This window comes from Anguilla anguilla, chromosome 13, assembly GCF_013347855.1.
Source record: "Anguilla anguilla isolate fAngAng1 chromosome 13, fAngAng1.pri, whole genome shotgun sequence".
Taxonomy (NCBI): domain Eukaryota; kingdom Metazoa; phylum Chordata; class Actinopteri; order Anguilliformes; family Anguillidae; genus Anguilla; species Anguilla anguilla.
Window position 1 is genome coordinate 6,689,419 of NC_049213.1, and position 20,551 is coordinate 6,709,969.

Here is a 20,551-nt window from a genome sequence, read left to right on the forward strand (position 1 = left end):
GTTGTGTAGCTGCCTTTGTCATTTTTTATTTAGTTACTTCAAAGTTAAAGTCCTTTTTCATGTTGTGTGTTTACTATTCTGTCCAACCCCAGTATATTAGCATGGATAAACATGCGTAAAATAAATATTTAAATATTTTTGTCAGAAATGTTTGGTTTCATTCCTTTTGCCATAACACCCTAGATTTTCTCATTCCAAAGTCTGTAAATCACCAAGTGACGCATTTGTTACAGTTTGGTCTGAGTGCTTAGTTAACAACAAATTTCAGCATTACGTTTTGAATTCTTTCAACCCCTCCCCCTCCCATCCACTCTCCATCTATCATCTCTCATTATTCATTTTGTGACTCTGTCATTAGACGCAAAGCAGAAGCAAAGGCACATGTTCATCAGATGGACAAGATCAAGAAAGAAAGACGCCTGGGCCCTTTCCAAAATGGCTCCCACAGCCACCAGCAGATGTGTTGTCATCGCAACCGACTCGAGCGCTCTCCACATTCTCTGGGAGCTGGGGTGTTAATATCCGGGGGAAAATATTCACGGACGGTTTCTCCCCAGCGACCCGGATGACAGCTCGAGAAAGCAGCACCTGCATCCACCACATCAACAGCCCAAACTCTTTTTTAGTTCACAGCCTTATACGAGCGCAAAAGCCTCGGTGCTGCCAGCTGGTTTTCACTACGTTCTTTGTTCTCTCTTCTGAGTGAAGACCTCAAGTCCAGAAGAGAACGAGACCATACAGGCCAGGAAAGAGAGAGAGAGAGAGAGAGAGAGAGAGAGAGAGCGGGCGAGCCAATGAGATTAACCGATCAAAATATTTTGCTTATGTTGCAAAACCGGCACCGAAAGAATCCGTAAATAACACTTCAGTCGAGGCAAGAGACGTCCCCACGCGAGGCAGATAAACAGGCCTGATTTTAATTAGGACGAGATGACAGAGGGAACCGACGCACACATGTTTCACATCGCCCGACTCGCTAAGGAACGCCGCACGTTGTTTTGATAAACATGTTGCCGGAGGCAACAGAGAACGTGTAGTTCACACAATGTTTGGAGCGGTTTGTTTTATTAAAAAACTAGCTTTAAAACAGTTAATGCCCTTGTCTTTATCGAAAGACGGCAGGTCATGCGCGCAGGAGGTGTGAAAGAGGGCGTGTAAATAAATGCCGATTTGGTTTCCTAAACCATATTAAATCTTCGGATTAATCTTTAAATTTTACTCCAAAAACAAAGGGCCTCCACAAAGCTGTGCTCTGAGGTCAGGGAGTCCCAGCCAATTCAAACATTAGCCGAGGAAACTGCTTTTACAACAATGGCGTTCGGCAAATTATAAACATCCGAGAAATACATATCCATGTTGGGCTTGTTATTTTAAACAACATACTGGAGATCTTTTTGATTAAAGCTACGCTTAACGGAATATACAGAAAAGAGATTAGTCTCAGGTAATTAAATTTTTTTTGATGAATTTGGAATGGTTTCTCCCCCCCAGAATTTTAAGTCAGTGTTCTAGAACTCCATTGCTTTCAATTTCCAGTAGTTATTGTTACATCAGCAATAGAATGTTCAGCTAAGAACATTGTAATTATATATTTGTGATCTTTTGCCTTAAAGGGTTAAATTTTTTAGAGGCCCTACTCTGAAGGAAAAAAAGGTAACTAATGCAGGTTGTACATATAACCTTGTTTACAGATATAAAATAGTCAGCGTGCACATTCTGTGCCTATTAACTGTATCACAAGGCTGCCTGTATGCTATGTCATATTTATACTTATGCTGAGAACCGTAAATGTTGCATTACTATACTCTTATTCATACAAAGTGCCCTAAATTATGCTATAATGTATTTATACCTATATAGAGCACCACAAATAATTTATCTGAATTTTATTTGAATTAAATAAAGTCCTCCTTGTGTGAGAACCTTTATTTGCGTTTAAAAAAACACAATCAAATTATTTGTCATTTAAAATAACGAATGCATTTGACTTATTACTCATAAATTGTATACAACCCACCAGTTCATCCAACAAGCAGGATCAACATTCCCTGTGAGGTGAATTTAAGACTATTTTCTGACTGTAAGGGTATGCTAAAACATGTTCTGTAGTGCATGAGGCAGGAGGGCCACATGGTAAACTGACTGAGAACAGGGTTTTAGGCTGTGGAAACTTGACCCGGTCGCGTTTTCAGATATTTCACTGGGCACAATTAAGGGTGAAAGGCTAATTGGTCAAATTATTACAGGGCTGGTGGGTGGCTGTTAGGGCTCTGCTCGGTAAATGGACTGCATTTATATAGCGCTTTTATCCAAAGCTTTACAATTGATGCCTCCCATTCATCCATTCACACACCAATGGTGAAAGGATGCCATGCAAGGTACCAATCAACTCATTGGGAGCAATTAGGGGTTAAGGGTCTTGCTCAGGGACACTTTGACACGCCCAGGGCGGGGGATCCAACCGGCAACCCTCCAACTGCTAGTCAACCGCTCTTTCCTCCTGAGCTATGTCGCCCCATGTTCTTGTGCATGGATGGACTCCACTAGTTACAAATCTGGTCCATGCCAGCGATGACTGTGGCTGGCAGCCCCACAGGGTGACACACAGTCAGCCATAGGGCTGGCAGATACCTGGTTTTCAACTGGAATGTCTCTCAAAACTGTTGTACAGGTCCGGTTCGTGGTCCCGACTGGACAATATTGTAATTGAGTCTGAGTAATTGACTGAAAATTTTTTCCATTCATTTGTAATTAATTTTCATCTTAGCCACCCCCTGGTCTGCTATGGATCCATCCCAACTGCTCCCAATAGCTGAACCTGTTCCACATCAGGCAGGACGTTTACAAAAAAAATGGTGTGTTGGGGCCTGTGACACCCCCGGGAGATGCAGCAATTCCAGGTTTTCACACCTGTTTACCACATGGAGAGTGAGCGAGCGCTCACACCAATGCAAAAACGCACACCTTCACCCTTCCCCCTCATGGGTTCCATGGCTAGACCAATAAACTACAACAACCTTGAAAAAAAGCGAACAAAGCGAAGCTTTTCAGCTCGCCACTGACCAGCTGCCAGCTTTTCAGCTACGTTTCCACTTTCGCTTCGTCTTCACAAACGACACGGGCTCTCCGACTCAAACTTGCACTTTCAGCCCCGTACCGTGGAGAGGAGCACACCTTCATGCACCAAGACAGGTGCGCGTGTTCTCTCCACCAGCAGGCATGGCCGAAACAGATGCCACTCTTCACCAGATCGAATGCTACACGGAGTTAAATGCCGAAATGGGCCGATGTCATCACTGCAGAGTAGACAAAAATATCCATGTCGTTCGGCCTGCATAGAACAAGGTGGACATTCACAGTTGGGTGTGGTAGGTCAGCCAAGGTAAATGGGTGGGGCAGCACACTATTTAGGTGGCCGTGGCCCACACTGGCCCACCCATGCCTAGGCCAGAGTGTCATCATAACAGTTCTGAGGTACCGTTTTAAGGACCCGATGGCAGAAATGATCTTGATTAACGTTTCGTTAACAAAAACTTCCCCATTAATGTTTTATTTATGGACGACAAAAATGTCCCAGTGTAAACTGTTGCCACAGACTGAACGTACAAAACCCTAAGAAGTGCAGCCAAGAGAAGAGATTTGTTTTCATTGGTTGTGATGTACTACCGTGTGACTGCAAAGTCGCAACGGTTCGGGTTTTAGATACCAAAGCGTTCCGGCTATCTCTTGCACCCAACAATCAGCCAACATGGCCGACAAAACACATGAACCGAGTTATTTTAGCATTCCTGCAGTTGCTTATTTATGAGCGGCGTGTTTACGGATAATGACATTTAAGCTTGAGTTCTTGCAGTTTAGAGGTCTTTGAGCTGATGCCCGTTGGCCTCCTCTCCCGGCAGCTCGTTTAGCGTAATTTAGGGGCGACTTGAAACGCGAGGCCACTGCGCTGTGTCGTTCAGCGGAGCGGGACCCCATGGGATTCTGGGTAACCGGATTCCTCAGGGAAGGGCAGTATGCTGGACTCGGTCTGCCGGTGGGACGGCTTATCGGCTGAGTTTCAGCACTTTGTGGAACACGACCCCAGAGACACTGGGGAGGGGGGGGGGGGGAGGGGGGGAAGGGGTCATTCCCCAGAATGGACTCCGTCCGTGAGAAAAACGGCAAAAGGAATGTTGTACAGAGTCCAGAAGTCTGTGTGTGTGTGTGATTGCATGTATGGATGACCATTTGCATGTTTGCACGCCTCTATGCATGTTTTGGTGTGTGTGTGCGTGTGTGTGCGTGTGTAATCATGTGTGCACATATATGTGTGCATGTGTGTACACATGTGTGTTGTGTAAGCTTGTTAGCACTGTTTACATGCATGTTTATGTGTGCGTGCACATGTGGGTGTGTGTGTGTAATCATGTATGCATATACATGTGTGCATGTGTGTTGTGTAAGCTTGTTAGCACTGTCTGCATGCATGCGTATGTGTGCGTGTGCGTGTGTGTGTGTGCAAGTGTGTGTGTGTATGTGTGTGTGTGTGTGTACATCCATTCTGTATGAAAACATCCTGTGACACTAGGCTGCCCTTTAACCTACTTGGCATTTCATAATGATTTCACAAGAGCCGCACATTACAAAGGAATGTTAACATCCATCATTTCAATCAGAGATTTTTAGGTAGTTGGGTGAAGTCAGCACTGCTGTTTTACGGACCATGTGCTACAGCTGCAACACGCCTTGGCATTGTTGAGCTATAGTTCTTCTCCATTTTCCCGGTGGGGTCTTATGATGTTGTCCACTTTTTTTTCAGAGTGAAATGAGAGTCCTCTGGAGAGGCTTAGTCATGACTGAGCTTTCGTTCCAGCCAAGCCCGTTCTCGCGCGCGACTAAAAACTCCCTGGAACTTTGCCAGCGAGCAACAGCGGTCTGAAAACGTTGTTGTCGTAACACCGCTAGCTGTGCGCCGATTCCATTAGCAGAGATGCTTGGGCTTAGCCTACCATCCAGTAGGTTTTCATTCCAACCCTAACAAAGCACACCTCATTCGGTAGCTAGAGATCTTGTTGAGCTGCTAATCGGTAGAGTTAGGTGTGCCAAATTGTTGTTGAAATGAAGACCTACAGGAAGGTACATCTGCAGGGACAGGGTTGGTTACCACCGCTATAAGGCGTGAGATCACAAATATACTGTATGATTTGAATGTTGTTCTAATACAGATGTAACAATCACTACTGATAATTGAAAGCAATGGACTTCTAGACCGCTGACTTAGAATTTTGAAGAAACATTCCAAAGAACCTACTCTAAGGCTTAACACCTAGGCTGTCTGATCAGAACAGGAAGGGAATGGGCTCTTATTAAGACCTGGATGTGTGAGCCTGTTTGTGTCAGCTTTCGTGAGAAGGAGGCCCGGCCTGTTTTACCGCCGTCTCTCTGACTCAGCTCTGCGCAGCTGCCCAAAGAGAAGGCCCCAAATTAGCTCACAGAAATTACACTCGCATGTCATAGTGGGGCCTGTGCTTCAGCAACTTTAAAAGAGATTAAACCAGAGAGATTAGGGGAGAGGGAGAGAGAGGGGGGTAGAGAGAGTCTAAGTGAGAGAGAGAGAGAGAGAGAGATATGTTGTATGTTTGTGGTTGTTTATGTTGTACGCATGTATAATGTGTGTATATTAGTTAAAAGGATGTAAAGGATGATTTTCTCATTATTATTGGGGTTGTTCTTTTCTACCTTTGCTGTGGCAACACAGTTGCTATGTAAAAGTTGCGTAGGTTGCTCTGGATAAGAGCGTCTGCTAAATGACTGTAATGTAAATGTAAATGCATGTCATGCCAATAAAGCACCTTAAACCTGAAAATTGAGAGAAAGACAGAGAGAAAGAGAGAGGGGGGTTGGGATACGGGGGGGGGGGCTGGGGGGGGGATCAGCATAGAGAGATAAAGAGAGATGGGGAATAAGGGACTGGTAAGAAGTGCTGTGCTGTGAGTGGATACCCTTTAGGTTAACTTAACCCTTTAAAGTGTAAGATCACAAATACGTGATTAGAATCCTTGTTGTTAACTGAACATTCTACTGCTGATGTTACAATCACTCCTGGGAAATTAAAGCAATGGAGTTCTAGAACACTGACTTGCAATTTTGGAAAAAACATTCTAAAATACCTACTCTTCAAAGGGTTAAAGCACTTTCCCATCACACTATCCATGCAGGAAGCATCCAAATCAGAAACTCCCAGGAAACATGGGATTCATTTCATGCTTCAAAGATTGTGAAAAGTTTTGATGAGCTACCCACAATTCAGTGGAATGAGCTGTCAAGTGTCGAAAGAAAGCAAGGGTTTCAGTGACAACTCTGTGCCCATCAGATGAACGTTTGCTTTGTTTGGAACCTAGCCGAGAACAGGGATTAAAACCAGTTACTGAAACATAAACCTAGAATAGAAACACAAACACAAAATTTGAACATTAATGTTACACTACAGTAGACTCCAGAGCTTAAATCAACTCCCTGTCCATCCATCCATCCATTATCTATACCCGCTTATCCTGGGCAGGGTCGCTGGGGAGCTGGAGCCTATCCCAGCATGCATTGGGCGGGAGGCAGAAATATGTCCTGGACAAGGTGCCAATCTATGGCCGGGCACACACATCATTCACTCAGAGATTCGAACCCATGACCTTCTTGCGGTGAGGTGACAGTGCTACCTACTGCACCACCATGCCACCCTCAACTCCCTGTGTGAGAGTGACCATGCTCTCTAGAGTGTTTGTGTGTGTGTGTGTGTGTGAGCATGTATATTTATTTGTAGATGTGTGTGTATGTGAGTGTGTATATGTGTATGTATACATGTGTGTTTCTGTGCAGATGTGTGTATATGTGTATGTGTGTTTATGTGCAGATTTGTGTGCATGTGTGTATATGTGAATGGTAAATGGATCCGCATTTATATAGTGCTTTTATCCAAAGTGCTTTACAATTGATGCCTCTCATTCACCCATTCACACACACACTCACACACCAACGGTGAAAGGCTGCCATGCAAGGTACTAATCAGCTCGTTGGGAGCAATTAGGGGTTAGGTGTCTTGCTCAGGGACACTTTGACACTCCCAGGCCGAGAGATCGAACTGGAAACCCTCCGACTGCCAGACAACCGCTCTTACCTCCTGAGCTATGTCATCCCATCATGTGCAGATGCGTGTGTATATGTGCATGTGTGTTTATGTGCAGATTTGTGTGCATGTGTGTGTGTGTGTATATGCATGTGTGTTTATGTGCAAATGTGTGTGTATATGAGCATGTGTGTTTATGTGCAGATTTGTGCGCATGTGTGTATATGTGCATGTGTGTTTATGTGCAGATGTGTGTGTGTGTGTGCATGTGTGTTTATGTGCAGATGTGTGTGTGTGTGTGTGTGTGTGTGTGTGTGTATATGTGCATGTGTGTTTATGTGCAGATGTGAGTGTGTGTGCATGTGTGTGTGTGTGTGTTTATGTGCAGATGTGTGTGTATATGAGCATGTGTGTTTATGTGCAGATTTGTGCGCATGTGTGTATATGTGCATGTGTGTTTATGTGCATGTGTGTGTATGTGCAGATGTCTGAGTGATAAAGCTGTTCCGTATGCCTGCAGTTCCAGAGAGAGGCTAGCGATGAAGCAATCCCATAAATCTCAGCGAGGTCACAAACCATCGTCCCCCTGGACCTACGTGGTCCACACGTGGGCCTGGAGGAGCCCCCTGCTGATTCAAACACACACACACACACACACACACACACACACACGCACACACACACACACTTCTCAGCCAGCAGCTCCCCCAACATGGCCCTTTTTGCTATGAAAAGTCACATCAGCTGAACTGCCTGTTAAATCTTACTGCTGATCCTGTAACCTAAAGCCAGAGGCTTACCAAACTGTAGCACTGAGCCCCGATGCAGCTCAGCTCTATGTGTCCCCTCCGCATGTATCCATGACAGGACGTTTCCTCTCTCTCACTACGACCTGCTCCTGGATGCTTTATTGGCCGTTCTGGCTATTGTTACGCCACGCTCTGGTTCACACGCGTATTTCTGAGTGCAGCGTAGTAACGTCCCCCACCTCCTCGAAGATTACCGGCTTCTTAATCGACACCCGATTACGGTCACACTTTTCGGGGACCGGGGACGGGTGACATCATCAACACGTTGTGTCGAAAGAGCCGTGGCGGACGAGCGCGTCTGAGCTCTTTCCCTTGACGCTTCGCACAGGCGTCTGCGCCGCGGAAGGCCGACAGGAGCGCGCTTATCCTTAAACTCTTCACAGCCGCCTGGCGAGGCGAAGACCGCGAACGGGGAGCGGGCGTTCCGCGTCCGTTAAAGTGAAAAACGACAGGCCCCGCCTCAAAAAAGAGCACGGCGTCTTGAGAGAGAACAGGTATGTCAGGAAACACGCAGATGACGGGCCTGATTTAGGGCTTTGCAGCGAGAGGTAGGCTTTTGCGGAGGATCTCGCTGCCTCCAACCTGGACGCCGTACGTGCATCTGGCCAAACAGCGCGGGCTGCTGTTTTTGGCTGAGGCTGAAGAACTGTGGTACTGTGAGCGTGTGTGTGTGCGTGTGCGTGTGCGTGTGTGTGTGTGTGTGTGTGTGCATGCACATGAGCACACGTTCTGCATTCTTATGTTCATGCGTTTATGTTCGTGCTGATGAACAAACATGCCATTTCCGAAGGCATGTTTGTTCATCAGCATGTTCATATTTTGATTATGATACATTTCATTTGTTTGATTGATTTAATTTATTAAGCTTCATGTTTTAATCCACATTTTTTAGTTTGGGGTGAATCTTACCCAGCTCTTTAAACATTAAAACTTGCCTGAAAACTTTAAGCCTCAGGAAGGATCTCTGAATGTGAGCCAGATTGCATTGCAGGAGAGAGTGCTGACTGAAAGATAACTGTAATCCTGATTGTGGTAACACAGACTAACCAATAAGCAACACATGGCCAAATATACTGGGGCATCTGGGAGATAAACACTTGGAGGGTTACACCGCTGTCACTGGCCGTTCCTTGTATTTTGGTTTTCATTTACACCGGGCTAAGCAACACACAGAAATTAGGCTTAATAAGATGGTCTGTCCATAGCACCAGCAGAGGCAGGGCTAGAGAGAGGATAGAGTTCGATTAAGGTTTATTTGGTGTTCATATTAAAAGCTGCATTCTTTATTTGAATGGATCACAGTGCTAATGCAGTCTGGCATATCATAACAATGAAACAGTTTGCAAGTGGTGTAGCTTATTAAAATGACACTATTTGTTATATTTGATTGTAAATTAAAGAAAATTGCGGAATTTAAACGCCATGATAAGTCCTTTAGCAGTCTCCTCTCTCGTTCTTTGGCAGTGCTCAGTGTAAACTGGCTCACAGGAAGAAACGCATCTTCCTGCATGAGCGGAGTTGGCTGGCACGGATAAATATCGTTTGCCTTCTGCTCAATATTTGGAAATAATTTTTTCCACTTCTGTCCCAGAATTCCTTGAGTATCAATGCAGTGCCTTGTTTGTGTGCCAATGTTTTTTTTTTTTTTTTTGGAAAGAACAATGATTTCTTCTGGAGAGCATGTTGTCAGATTCTCTGCAGCGTCTTTGAGTATTTTGGGCGGGTACTTATTAATTTGACTGAGCTGTGTTTCTGCTGAGTCAGTGCATGTTATTCAGCTTTCAGTTGTTTGACCTTATTGATCTCTCAAACCACATCATTTCAACCAGATTTTTCCATGTTCTGCAAACATGACGGTGCCCTTAAACCACAACAGCTCCCACATCTGTATTCGCTGCGATGTCCATCTCCAGCTCCACATCTGGAGTATGAACTGAAGTCCTGGGAATGTTGAAGCACAGCAGAATACCAGCAGCTGCCCTGTCGCTCTGCATGGTTTTACAGTGAAGTCTGAACACAGCTCTATCGCACGCCTCAGAAGGGCAGTACAGTGCAAACTTTCTGCTTGGAAAATACTTGAAAATCCATTTGACTGCTCCTAGCAACTTGCCAACCAGCCCAAGTGCCATTGGCCACAATATGTCACAATGTGAGCATTGCAAGTTTAATGAACTGCACTTGGCAAGATGGCATTTTGAGGCTTTTATTGTAGGTCTATGCTTTAAAGATGTTACTTGCATTGTTCTACACAAATACAGTCTCATTGTTGAATTAATCTCGACAGGCATTGTTTGATGAGATCTGTAATTGAGCTGTCGTTTATCATATCAAGGTACACAGCGTCAGCAAAAATAACTTTGCAACTGATTTTCTTTGCAAAATAAATTAAATGAACAAAACATAATTATCTGTGTCATCCATTGGCTGCTCTGTGGCCACAGACATGCTGACCTCATCATCTTTGCCATTTATTACATGCATATTTGACAATGCATGCAATGTAGGATTTGCCAACTTTTTTCAAGTTGATGTTTGTACTCAAAAATGCATCCGTCAAATTTGGGATGACATCTCTCTACTGTTGAATTCAGTTTATTTTTCACTGACAGAGGATTGCCCCGCGTTTATTTCAAACATCATGCTTTACCGTCCATAAATACTGTTTACTGTTTTTTTTTATTTTGTCTGTCAGGATTTGTGGCAAACTGCAGAACGAATGAACTCCACTGGTGCGCAGTGTGCTGTTGCAGCCAGTGTTTGATATTCGGTTCACGTCACGTTCCTTCCTCTACCTGGTGAACCATGTCAACTAATTGCTTTTCTGAAGGTTAAGATTGATCACTAATTTTATTATTAGTCATTTTATTGTGGCAATCCAGCGTGCACAGTGCCTCACATGGATTTAGATGGTAATGCAAGTTGAAATTATTTTGTGTCACGTGACCTAAATAATTCTTCTTAACCCATTGTTCCGCCCTTCAGGGAGAACTGTGTGTTTGTCTAACAGGGTTTCAATGGAGCTGCGGGATTGCTGGATTGTATAGGATTATATTGGTTTGTTTAACAGGGTTGAGGCTACGTGCCCAGGTCTATAAAAGGATATTCAAGAGCTTAATGCGCACAGGGAACTACAGCAGCGCCTCAGCTAGGATTTCACTTGAGGGGGGGCGGGGGGGAGATCACTTTGGCGGAGCTCGATATTGCATTTGAGTGACTGAGTGAAACGTTTGTTTTCCAGTCCCGCATATTTTACACATATCTCCATCATTTCAGGGAGTGTTCAAACCTGACACTCCCCTGCCCCCCCCCCCCCCCCCCCCCCCCCCCCCCCCTTTCTCCCGCCACCCCCAGCTACCTCTGATTATCCACTGTCTTTCCAAAACAGGAACCCTGGCCTCAGGCATGAAACACGAGAAGATGGGAATATGAAAATCTTCTGTTATGACAGCATAATCAATCTGATTCATATTACAAACCCAACATGCAAACCCTGAAATGCATCAAACATAAAAAAATCAAACATCAATATTCATTTTTGGAGTTAACGCTTTGCATGTGCTTACCTAATTGACAACATCTTTGGCAGTCAACAAGAAATTTACAACCATGGCAAGCTATCCAGCCGGCTAATCAACTGCATCTATGATCCTATAGTTAAAAGGGTAATTGATGTTTCTGCTGATAATTCACAAATGCAAAGTCTAAGAAGAAGCAATCCTTAGATTTGACATGTCCATATTAAGAAAAAATATGTCCATATTAAGAAAAGTCGAAATGAAATGTTACTAATGAATAACATTAATAAAAAAATAAAAACAATAATAACATTATTAGATATGTTATTAATAATTGTTAGTATGATTCACCATCTCTCCATTTTATTATCTATAATGCCTCTGGCTGCATATTTATTTTGCTTCATTTTTATGCCAATAATAATTATTTCTCTAACTTTGCAGGCTATTTCCAGAGAAACCTGTTTAAAAATGCCATGCACATTGTGACTAAACTCAAAGGTCCTGCATACTGAAAGACAATAAAATTAAACTGAATTACAGTGTTTCCATCAAGTGTGAGTGATGCTGGGATCAATGTATGCTTTTAAAAATCATAATTCACTGGTTTTATTTCTTAACATACGCACTCTGTCAAGACACCAGGTTATTTTGCACAGTGTCTCCTCCGATATGAAACTAAAATTCTCATTTTAGATTATCCCTGACAGGTTTCCTGCCGTCTGATAGAAACAGCTGTGAGAAAAAGTTCATGAGAAGAGCTTCGTTTGTGTCACGTGCTCAAGCGGAGCTCTGTCTGGACCCCGAGCAGACGCAGATTAGAGCGAGAATTCTGCCTCGCTCGCATTTCTCAGCTCTGCCTCGTAAAACACGCGGCCTGCTTCGCACGTTTGGCGCTCGTGCACGTGCGTGCGCTCGCAGGCGCACGTGCAGGGCCGCTGCGGCGGAGGCGAAGAACGGCGATAAATTCCCGTTTTACCCAGACGTGCCGGACACGGTTGCGTTCAGGGCGCGAGAAAATTCCCCTTCAATTATCTGCACACTGCGCTAACACAGAGGAAACACAGACTCACGAGCGTTTCCTGCTGTGGCCCTTAGTGAAGCTTAATAGAGCTAAACTGTCACTGTTCCAGTGTGTGGAGGGGCCCAATTGTCTGGTATCTGCTATGGCTCTGTTCCAGTGTGTGGAGGGGCCCAATTGTCTGGTATCTGCTAAGGTACCGTTCCAGTGTGTGGATAGGCCCCGTGGTCTGGTATCTGCTAAGGCTCTGTTCCAGTGTGTGGATGGGCCCCATGGTCTGGTATCTGCTAAGGCTCTGTTACAGTGTGTGGATGGGCCCCATGGTCTGGTATCTGCTAAGGCTCTGTTCCAGTGTGTGGATGGGCCCCATGGTCTGCTATCTGTTAAGGTACTGTTCCACTGTGTGGATGGGCCCCATGGTCTGGTATCTGCTAAGGCTCTGTTCCACTGTGTGGAGATGCTCATTTGACCTGTGCTATGTGTCAATGGGGGAAAATCCAACTGACCTGTAAGTTTCATATTCATCCAATTAGCATTCTGGGCCGGGACATCTTGTTAGACTTGCAGACCTGGCCATAGTTAGCTGTGCAGAGCTCCAAAACTGATAGCGGTCTGACATTCAATCAAAAGTCAATTTAACCCTGGCCTCAAGAGGAACTGTCCCATTATGAGCTCCCTGCGCACCAATGCCCACGGTGGGAGCAGAGAATCATGGGAAAGCTTCAGCTGACTCTGGCCGATGGCCATCTGCCTCTCTGTCTCCCCCCAGCCTGCAGGGATTCCATGTTGGTTCTAGTTTGATGTGCAAATCCACCAGATCACATTCCACCGACCTGCAACTCTACTTATTTTACTTTAGTGCTTGACTCAGGTTTCAGTCACATAAAAAAAAAACATCAGAAAAAATAAAACAATGATCACCGTAGGGGGGCAAGTGGCGGTGGTTGGTCATGACATGTAGCTGCAGAGCACAGTGCAGCGATTGCATCAGAGCTTCTCGTCAGGCATCCAAAAAGGCCTTCAGCTTTCGGCCTTTACTGTACCGTAGGCACAGAATAAATGCAAACAGTGCCAGCGATCTCGCTGATGGAAGCGTGAGCAAATCCCCTCATAGCATCATGCCTGACCAGCCTTCCCTGAAATGAGATGTGTCTAATATTTGGACAGCCTTCGGCTTTCGCACTGTAGGAATAGGTCTCATCAGCTGACCAAGCAGGAGTGCTCTCTCAAGGGAATTACACACATTTCAGATGCAACCTTCATGCAGCCCCAAAACCACTTAAATGTACTCCAAAGTTCACATTCAGCAAACAGAATCCCTCATAACTGTGCACACACAGGCACACAAACAGATATGATGGGATGCAACCTGCAAAGACTTCAGCGTAGTTACCTGAAGCATGTGCTGTTCTGCTGCATTTGTGCACACACAAACACCGGAATCTAACATTAGTTAGGAGGCAACCGGTCATTCCAAGTCAGGGGTGGGATTTGGACATGCACAGCCCCGAGTTGGGCTCAAATTATTATTATTTACAACTTTACTCAAAGCTAAATATTCAGTGGAAATTACTGCATCATCAAAATATTTGACTTTTTTACTCCAAGAGGGACTTTTTCACTCTTTGGGGGAACTCTCTCTTTTAGGAGTAGGCTGCACGAAAGAGAGGCTATATCTTTTTCTTCTTCTGTGGTGTTATGCATTTTGACAAGCGTTGTAATTCTTTGGCCTGTCTTTGTGCATTGTGACATTTGCATTACCGCACGCAACATTGTGATATTTATGTTTGACACTATAGAAAATCACGTCACCTGTGCCTATAGGCTATTCTTGCACCCACAGACCAGAAAGTCAAAGGGCTGTGCGGGAGTTTGCTGGTGAAACTCTTGGTACATTAATAACAATATATTGGAATAAAAGTGGAATAACATATTTAGACAGGAACTGGAAGGTTATCCACTGGTTCATATATGTAATGGAGGCTTGCATGAAACAGTTTTACTACAGTGTCAATATTTTCATTTATTGTGGCCATGGATGAGAATACATTAATGAATAACTGTACAAATACTTAGATATTTTTTGTGAATCTAATGAGGTAGTTTCTATTGCATTTAAACCTGTTTAAATAGGCTACTGTTGGCTGAAAGTTTGTGGTGCGGTTAAGTAACCAAAACATGTACACACTGACTATTCATACTAACTGCCTTAGTATGCAGTGCAAGTACATACTAATGTAGGATTTAGTATGTAGTATGCTGGTATGCAGTTTCAAACACAGCCATTATCTTGCTAAGCCCTTATGCCTCTGGGATCACCTCCTCAGCCGTCTCAATTATCAATGCAGCATTTAAAAAAATAACAAAGCACAACTGTCTGCCCAAGAGTCCCCGTTGGGAAGCACAACCTTCGTGAACTTTTGGAGTTTCAATCCATTCTATTTTAATATTGGAAACAAGGAATGAAATGTCTCTGCTTCACCGGCCAATGCAATCCTATGAGAAAAATATTCTAATGGAATAGATAAACTAAGTCATGCCTCTCTGCTTGCCCTAAATTCAGTAAGACAGTCGGAGCATTCAGACACAAAGTATCTGCTCAACCACAGCTCCCAGGGCCCCTGATCCAGGGGTTGGCAAACTCGGTCCCATGGGACCTCTGTGTGCAGTGGTCTTTGTTCTTACCATAACTGCAAACTTGTTCTTAATTAGACACTTTTAGACACATTTTCAGGTTTCACCTCAATGTTCCTATTAAAAAAGCTAACCTTTATTTCCCTTTATCTAGCAGGGCTGAACCTTGATAGTGGCACTATTTTGAGTGTTGGATGTCTTCGGATATCTTTATCTCCTGTGGTGTTTGCTTCCCACGTGAAATGCGCTTGTGAAAGTGACTTCTGCTAAATGTATTGTATGTAATGTATTGATTACAGACTGCCTGGTGAATTCAGGGAGGCATGAACAACTGAAGACTGTCACAAAACCAATTAGGAAAAACCTGCGTTGTGCTATGCTAAGTTTCGGGGGGGAAGTATGGCAGAAATTACGCATGCTTTCAACTGCCTTAATTGATGACTTGACTGTGACAAAAAACAGCTTGTGCAGTGTATCTCCCAGAACTCCCACCCAGCAAAATCTTCAGTAAAATAAACTCTAATATAGTCATTTTTACTCTAACACAGGCCACTTTGGACTCTTTGGTTTACTTTGTTAACATTGCTGGAGTTGATTTATCACTGCTAGAGATGATTTGTAACTGCTAGAATTGATTTAACACTGTTAGAGATGACTGAACACTGCCAGAGCTGATTTAACACTGTTAGAGATGACTGAACGCTGCTAGAGCTGATTTAACACTGTTAGAGATGACTGAACACTGCTAGAGCTGATTTAACACTGTTAGAGATGACTGAACACTGCCAGAGCTGATTTAACACTGTTAGAGATGACTGAACACTGCTAGTGCTGATTTAACACTGTTAGAGATGACTGAACACTGCAGGAGCTGATTTAACACTTTTAGAGATGACTGAACACTGCTAGAGCTGATTTAACACTGTTAGAGCAGATGGAACACTGCTAGAGCTGATTTGACACTTTTAGAGTTGACTGAACACTGCTAGAGCAGACTGAACACTGCTAGTGCTGATTTAACACTGTTAGAGATGACTGAACACTGCTAGAGCTGATTTAACACTGTTAGAGATGACTGAACACTGCCAGAGCTGATTTAACACTTTTAGAGATGACTGAACACTGCTAGAGCTGATTTAACACTTTTAGAGATGACTGAACGCTGCTAGAGCTGATTTAACACTGTTAGAGATGACTGAACACTGCTAGAGCTGATTTAACACTTTTAGAGATGACTGAACACTGCCAGAGCTGATTTAACACTGTTAGAGATGACTGAACACTGCTAGTGCTGATTTAACAGTAGTAATTTGGCCGTGTTCTCTGAAGTACAGGGCACGATGGCTCCTGAGTTCAGTCTGTGGACGAGGCTGATAGTTTGGACTGCGGCCCCTGCTACGTGCTCGCGTCTCAATCGGTCGGTGAGATTACGTTCTGCGCTGACAGGGAGGGCCTCCCGTGCCCCCCCGTGCGCTATCTGCCCAGGGCAAGCCCCGCGGCTCTGCCAGGCCACCCGCGCCTGCAGGGAGGAGATAGGGGGCCTTCCTCGGGCGCACGCTGACACTGCCTGTCTGAAAACGGGATGCGCGTCTGTCTGAGGGGATCAGCTTCCCCTGACACTTCAGCTCCACCTGCACCGGGGGTCCAAAACACTTCTCACACATCCTCACACTGCGAAACCAAACGCAGTTTCATCCAATTACGCCATTAATCTCAGCTCATTTATGAATTACATGAGAACATACGAATACACAATGAGGAGAACAGGCCATTCAGCCCATCTAGAACTCAAGAACAATTGATGAGGAGAACAGGCCATCTATTGTCCTCCTTTACCTACAGCTTAGAGAGAATCCATCGCTGCGTAAATCCTGGAGATCTACACATTAAGTCTCTGTGCCGCTGCTCCGTGAAACTTGTATAAAACACACTTCCTGAAATAAGCATGGAATTTACCTGAAACTGATTTCCATCTGTGTCACCTTGATCCAATGACAGAACACCAGTAAAATCTTAGTGAGCTTGATAAACAACTTGTGTATGAGTTCCAACCCTGCTGAAAATTCCATCTTAAACCAGCCTCAGCTGGTCAAGCTGCTTCAAGACGTGCTTTCGACACTTTTAGCTGGTCCAACAGCTGTTCACTAACTCACCAGCCTATATAGCCAGCCAGTCCACCAGTTTGACCATCAACATAATCTATCAGCTTTTGATCAGCTTTTTCCAGCTAGAGACCAGCTTAGACCCCCTGAAAGTGTCCAAAACACAGCTTCAACCGTTTTAAACCAGTTTACAATCCCAGCTGGCCTTAGCTGGAATTTACAGTCGGGGAGATTCAAGAAAGATGCTCATATGCTGCTGTCAGGCAGTTTGGGCCCCAAGTCAACACTAAACAGCATCTGAAACTCAATGATTTATGCCAGACCGTCGAGTAGGCTGCCCTGTGGAAGGATTATGTATCCTCTGATTGCTTTTTCTTGTAAGAATCTTCTTTCTTACCTTAATAAAATGTCATTCCATTTTAGAAGACTTGTTGCATCTCTCCTCTGTGTTGTGACTGTGACCGGTCATAACATGAGAAATAATATGGTTCTGCTTATTAATTTTCATGAATTGAATTCCTTGATGCAGGAGTTCCGAAAAATACTAAGATAATACTGTATGTGTAGAAGCTCACAGGAGTGTGGCAGACACACATGCTACATCTCACATCTGGGCAGAAGGACGCACAGCAACTCCATTCGACTAAATCACCACAGTTAACGCTTTTAAGGCATCAAACTTTAACGCCATCATAACGGACCATCATAATTCAGAGCACATTTTTTCATTTTTGAAACAGAAACATTTCCAGACGAAGAGACATTCCCCTGGAATGCAGCACGGCGCTATATTATAGCCATCATGGCGGTGATGAAAGTGACAGTACTGTTTCCTTATTGGCCAATTCACTTTTATTTTTAAGTTTACGTTTTAAGGCCTTCAACGCTGCATGAGACTGGGGGGGGGGGGGGGGGGGTTGCAGGGTCAAGACCTGGCGAGGTCCATTCAGTCACAACTCTGGCTGATTTAACGCGACATTGATAAACCGCACCGAATAAAACGCACTTTATCCCCGAGCTCGTAAAAATGATCGGTTGACGGTTTCGCGCTGTAAAGCGGCCAGGCCGAACTGCGTTGCACATTTTAACAATGTGAGGGAAAATGTTTTGCTTGGAAGGGAGGTGCGAGATTGATAATCTTGGAGCGCGTCCATCTTGACGAAAATCCCTTGAAATTATATTGTTTACAAGCTGAAGGAAGAGAGTCGGCTGCCCTCGACATACCGCTCTCTCCTTTCACCTCTGGCTCGTTCATTCAGCATTACTGTCTTTGCTCATTGCATATCTATTTAACACGAGAATCCAATCCTATTATTTAATCATAACCAATAGTGCTGAAAAAGAAACATACATCTTGGTTCTCTAGGGTCCTGTTATATTCAGGTTGTAATATTTTTTTTTAAATGACTCACTGAGTCAAATTAAGCTTATTTCATGCTGATTATAAGCAGGCATAACCTCTCTTTTACTCTATTTTTCCATCTCACATGTTTACCAGGTATTCCGTGGTATGTCCCATAATCCAAGGTCTAAAGAGGACCGCTGACAGTGTTCGTTCATGAGGACTAATTTCTGCCACAAATACAGTACCTCTGCTCCTTCAGAGGAGAGCTGCTCAGTTCGGACAGGAACATTAGCGGTTTGGGTTTTCCCCTAATTTTGAGTTTCGCGTTTCTCAAGTGAGCAGTTCGATCAGGATTTCGGTTTCACATTCTCACAGAAGGGCATGCTCAGGCGGTGTTGTGGGGGGGGGGGGCGGGTGTGGGACGGGTTGCGTTAAAATATCGCGGTACCACCGCGTAAATTAAAAAAAGGAGTCTGAACCCCACTCTTTGAGATGTGCTGTGGAACCTGCCGGAATCTTCCACGCTCCGCGCCTCTAATTTCAGCGTGTCTGAGAGCTCCGTGAAAAACCGTTTCAGCACGTCGCCTTGTACACTTCGGTTCTTTTTTAATGCGTTTTTAAGAATTAATCACAAATTTAATGACTGAGCCTGTGTGTGTGTGTGCGTGCATGCATCTGCGGTCATGTGTTTGTGTCAGCGTGTGGTTTTTTTTTAGGGGGTGGGGGGTGGGTTTTACTGTTAAAGTGCTTTGGGTCTGCTCCCACCCACCTGTGGAACTGCTCTAAAATACTCTGAGCCTGCTCCGTGCGTGAGCTCCGGGGGGACACAAGGCTGACTGTCAGTTTCCAGAAACACGTGCCAGCGCTTAGAAAATAAACAAGAGCCCTAGCCCTGGCGAAACGGGACGAGGCTTAAGGAGATCCGATCGCAGAGGCGCGGGCATTTTCGGACTCTCCAGCCTCCCAGGCTCAGAGGAGGCCAGCTCGGGGCAGAGTCCCGTGTTTGTGTTTAATTTGGCGAACCGCAGCCCAAGTGGGGGCCATGAGAAACTATGAACGTCTTGACATCGTAAACATCTTCCCTCCTCCCCGAAAGCAGCGCAGCCACATACAGCCCCCAAAAAAAGCCCGTTTCGTCTCGCACAGCGGGGCAAACAAACAGCCTATCTGCGTAAGCGTCTTTTACACCTCTAACCAGGAGAGAACTCGGGGGGGGGGGGGGGGGGAGACCGTGACATCCACAAGTGTCAAAGCGATGAAACCGAAGCAAAGAGAGAGGGTGAGAGAGAGAGAGAGAGAGGGAGATGGGAAGAGAAAGAGAGGGAGAGAGAGAGAGAGAGAGAGAGAGAGAGAGACTGCATTGTTTGCTCTTACCTGGTGAAAGCGTCCCTATCCCACAGTCTTCCTACTTCTGGCTGAAGTTGTGTTTGTCTCGGTGCTCATCTCCGGGGCTCTTTGGCGTGTGTACGCGTGCGCGTGTTTGTTTGTGTGCGTGTGTGTGTGTGTGGGTGTGCGTGTGTGTGTGTGTGTGAGTGCGTGCGTGTGTGTGTGTCTGTTCCCTCCTGATAGCGGATCCTCTCAGCTGAGCTGCTCCGGGAGGCAGAAATGACACATGATTCCAAGAACCAGCTTTCGCTCAGAAAAAAAAAGAAAAAAGAAAAAATGAGGCCGGATGCATCAAATGCTGCTTGTGTTCTGCATACCCAGTGAACTCTTTCTCTCTCTCCCTCCCTCCCTCTCTCTCTCTCTCTCTCTCCGTCTCTCACTCTCTCCCTCCCTCTCTCTCCGTCTCTCACTCTCTCCCTCCCTCTCTCTATCTCTTTCTCTTGCTCTGTCACACACAGTCCGTCCTCTCTCTCTCTCTTTCCCTCTTTTTGTTTCTCTCGCTGTCTCTCCCTTCTCTCCCTCATCTCTCTCCGCCTCTCTCACGTTCTCTCTCTTCCTCCCAGTCTCTCCGCGAGTTTCCTCCACCTACGCTAGTCATCCCCGAAATGTGTCACGATGTGGAAACTCCGGTCCCGGCCCA

The 20,551-nt window shown here is 45.0% G+C and overlaps 1 protein-coding gene across 4 annotated transcripts in view; it reads right to left on the bottom strand.

Moving 5' to 3' along the window:
* Window positions 1-20,230, bottom strand: part of ripor3 (RIPOR family member 3) — a 54,201-nt gene extending 33,971 nt beyond the window's left edge. For 3 of the 4 annotated variants that reach the window (XM_035387879.1, XM_035387876.1, XM_035387877.1), the window contains exon 1: window positions 19,900-20,230. The gene's annotated coding sequence lies outside the window, so the exon portion shown is untranslated. Of the gene's footprint in view, window positions 1-3,056; window positions 3,078-19,899 lie in introns of those variants that run through there. The other variant, XM_035387878.1, reaches the window with a different exon arrangement.
* Between the last annotated feature and the right edge of the window lie 321 nt (window positions 20,231-20,551).